This window comes from Artemia franciscana, chromosome 2 (assembly GCF_032884065.1).
Source record: "Artemia franciscana chromosome 2, ASM3288406v1, whole genome shotgun sequence".
Taxonomy (NCBI): Eukaryota; Metazoa; Arthropoda; class Branchiopoda; order Anostraca; family Artemiidae; genus Artemia; species Artemia franciscana.
Window position 1 is genome coordinate 21,339,814 of NC_088864.1, and position 4,477 is coordinate 21,344,290.

Sequence of the window (4,477 nt, forward strand, 5' to 3'; positions counted from 1 at the left end):
AGCGTATCAGGCTGACGTATCCCCTTTTGCAGACGTAAATTTTAACTTTTTGACTTTAATAAATATGCCCCGTAACCGAGGGTGAATCAAAAATTTTGTTCAGTGGGCTATATTTCTCGAAGAGGAGGATATAAAAAAAGTTTACAAAAGGTGCAACAAATTGTTTATATGCATTTTTGTTACCTCTTTACGGTTTAAAAAAATTGGGGGATGTGGGGGGAGGTAAAATCCGGTACCCCTTCCCCCTGGATACGGCCTTGTTCGTAACCTAGAAAACATTAAGAAAAAAACACATAAAACAACACAAGTATATATCCTTCATCAATACACGAAGCAGCCTACTCAACTGTTTCAACTAACGACACAAAACTCGAGTAATTGGCTTCCCATCTTGTTTCTGTTTTGAATATAGCAAAAATCTGAAATTCTCTCTAAATGAATATTCAATGGTTGCCGCCAGGGTACCATACTTCCAATAACTGAAGAAATATCTTCTATCGCCCATAAAGCGATAGAAAGAGGTTTAATGTTTTTTAATTATTGTCTTTTCAGTTTAATGTTCTATCAATGGCACCATACCTATCAAGATCATGACATCAAGGTTGCAGCAATAGCTACAACCTAGTAAAGAAGCACTCCAGCCCATAGTAATCAGAAACTTAAAAACGCGTTATGAAACAAAATCCAAGTGAGGAAGAATCATCATATGAAGCTGATTTCGGAATGGTAACTATCATATCGCTTAGTTTTAGCAGTGAAATGTTATTTTGAATACAAATTTACATGAATTTTTTAACAAAGAGCCTTAAACCCCTCGAAAATGGCATCGGATTGAAACGAAATCCATTGGAATTGCTATTGTAAAAAACCTCACACAGGAAACTTAAAAGTCCCCCCCCCATGTTGAACAACAAGGAAAGTCTCTTTATTTTGCATGGCTAGCACTGATGTATCCTATTTTGCTTCTTGCTTTTTTCTTCGAAACTAAGAGTCTCATTTCTGTAGTTTTAAAGGGGATTAATTAAGCTCCTCGTCTTGGGGATACCTTAATTATATTTTAAGAGGCTCTCAGTCACTCATGCGGCTTTCTAAGGAAAGAAGCTCTACTGACCATTAATAAATTAGGGAAATAAAACGATGACAGTTGGAAAAAAAATTCTTTGAGAGGGAAGGGCCTTTTGGCAAGGCGCTATCAATATTATAAGTACATTTCTTAAGACCATCATATTTTGTTAGATGTCACTGGAATATATTAGAGATGTCCTACGTACCTAGCATTTGTAAAACTCGTATAAAGGAAAAAAGAGCGATCAATATTTCCGTAAATATAAAAAATTTACAATTTTTTTGTAACAAAAAGCCTACTTTCTTCGCAGTATTTTGGTCATACAGGTTATACCGACGAAACATGTGTCGTATAGAGTAAACTTTGTTTTTTAAATAATTTGCTGTTGCCGATGCTGGTGACAAAATTGCAGAATAAGTTAAAACTAATCTGTCAAAGGTTCTGACCTTATCTAAGGTAAACTATGGTTTAAGAGGCAGGAAAAAAATGGTTCTTTTGTACGTACCTTAGTATGGAACTAAGGGTTCATGATCACTTCGGCATAAAAGTACTGGGGGTGAATTTTTTTTTTCTAGCTAAAACCGTGATTCGGTATTAATTGCTTGCAATAGTTCAACCTTGTGCAAAGTCGACCAGTGTTTGCGCTAGATGAAATTATTTTCAATAGATACATACTTAAAATCATGTTATTATTATGGGAAAAAAATAAAGCAATATTATTTTGTAACACATCGAAAATTTTATAGGTTCGTTTTAGTGGTGTCAAGTCGCAAAAATTTGGGGAGAGGGGACAAGATGTGTTTGTTTTTATGGCACTTGATATTAACCAAGGGACACATAGCGATCGCAAATTCTGTCGATCTGTCCGTCCCGGTTTTACTACTTTAGGCACTTCCAGGTAAGCCAGGACGATGAAATTGGGCAGACGTATCAGGAACTAGACCAGATTAAATTAGAAATTGTCTTTTCCCCGATTCGACCATCTGGGGGGGAGTGGGGGGACGGTTAAATTGGAAAAATTAGAAAAAAGGAGGTATTTTTAACTTGAGAACGGGTGACCGGATCTTAATGAAATTTGATATTTAGAAGGAACTCATGTCTCAGAGCTCTTATTTAAAATCCCGACCAGATCTGTTGAGATTGGGAGGAGTTGGAGGAGGAAACCGTAAATCTTGGAAAACGCTTATGTCGTAGATACGTGATTGACGTAACCGGACTGGATCTGCTCTCTTTGGGGGAGTTAGGGGGTGGGATTCAGTGCTTTGGCGAGTTTGGTGCTTCTGGACGTGCTAGGACGATGAAAATTGGTAGGTGTGTCAGGGAGCTGCACAAATTGACTTTATAAAGTCGTTTTCCCTGATTCGACCACTGGGAGGCTGAAGGGAGAGGAAAAATTAGAAAAATTGAGGTATTTTTAACTTACGAGTGGGTGATCAGATCTTAATGGATTTTGACATTTAGAAGGACCTCGTGACTCAGAGCTCTTATTTTTAATCCCGACTGGCATTATTCCTCTGATTGTTCTTTTAAAGCAATCTATTGATTCTTAAAATTTTGCTAGAGCTCATGCCATATGAGCTCTTGGCTCTTCCGACCTCGTTACAAGTGCTATATGATTTCTTAGCTATTGTTTAATCTAGGTGGACAATTTTTTCCAACATTTTAATGAAAATGTAGAAAAGGTATTTTTCCCTGAAAATACCAAGGAAAAGTATTTTTAAGAATCTAAGAGGCTGCTCTAGGATGCCTCCGTTCCTCTAAAAGATACTGTCGATCTTGCAAATATTTCTGGGAGTAGAAAAAAGTAAATTGGGAATTTTGAGAACACGGAAACTTTTAAATAGCTTGGGATGGGATAAAACGGGTCTACATTGAATAAATAAAATTCCTCAGTGCAATTACAGTATAGTTCCTGTATAATCAAATTAATTAAATAGTTAATATTTATTTAATGATATTAAATTTAATCAATGTAATATTTTTAAATTAATATTACATCAATGGTGAAAACAGGTGCATGAAGTGCGTTATTTGGGATTCCAGTTTGATTGTAATCTATCTTGGAAGACCCTTAGTGATCTTATTGCAGCTAAAAATGCTAGAGGTTTGGGAATTTTGCGTCAATTAAAGCATGTTTTTCCATTATCAGTTATTTTATTGTTATCACACCATTGTTGCGCATTATATTTCTTATGGTTGTCCTTTGGTCTAGTAATTTCTAAACAAATTTTAAAAGAGTGCAGATCCTACAAGATAAAACAGTACGTCTTCTTGGGAATTATGTAGAAAATGTGAATGGTACCGCGTCATGTTTTAAGAAATTACGAGTGCTTAAAATTGGTCAGATTCGAGATTATTCAGCTGCTGTTTTCGCGTATTGATGTAGCAATGATGTATGTCCTCCAGTTCTTACCAATTTTTTTCGAGTAAATCGTTCACTCCACAGGTATGAGACTAGAGAGGCGGATAATTTATTGTTGAGTACCGAGACACCACACGTGCAGCTTTCGGAATTAGATATCAATTTGGAATAATATCCCAGCTGGCATTAGGGAGGTGAAACATATTGGGTCATTTAAAGAAAATTTAAAAAAAACATTTATTGGGAGTGGAAAGATATTTTTTTTCTGATTATTATTAGCCTTTATTTATGTATATTCTGGTATTAAGGGGTAATTGAGTGAGAGTGTTTTTGTCCTATCTTAATTTTTATTTTTTGTTTTTAAATAAATAGGTTGAGAATCAGAGGATTGCAGCCATCCAACATCAGGCTGTTTGAGCCTTCCCCGGACGGTTGTGTGTATTTATAGTTTTTGTAATTTAGTAGTTAATAAAGAGTTCATTCATTTAAAAAAAATTTAAAAAATGATATTAAATTAATTAATAATATGAAATTAACTAAATTGTTAATACAAATCAATCAACTTAGCTGAAAATGATTAAAATGCACAGAATAGTCCCAAGTTGCAAGTGATTCTTTTTCAATAATTTAATCCAGTCAGAACTTCAAACTTTTCTTGTCTTTTGCAATTTCATATTATTGAAAATTCAGTTTTTAGTCAATCTATATACTGATACCTTGGTTCTTTCCTTAGCCACTATCAGGGGGTTTAGTCCACGGTCTGGCACAAAAGCACGTAGTGTTGAGCTTCCAACACTGGCTAATGTGCCTAAGATTATAGGATCCTACCCTGATTTTAGCTTAAAATTTTCAACTCATCCTTCAGTTTTCTTTGTCAAGTCCCGCCGCAACCATACCTGTATGAAAGGGAGATAGAGCATAGTTCGATGCATAGTATTGGAAATTTTTTATAGTCTATTGAGTTTTGATCATAACCATTTCTATTTGATTAAATTACTGATTCTGTCATCCTACTGTGACATATGTTTGGTTCGTTAAATCGTTAGATG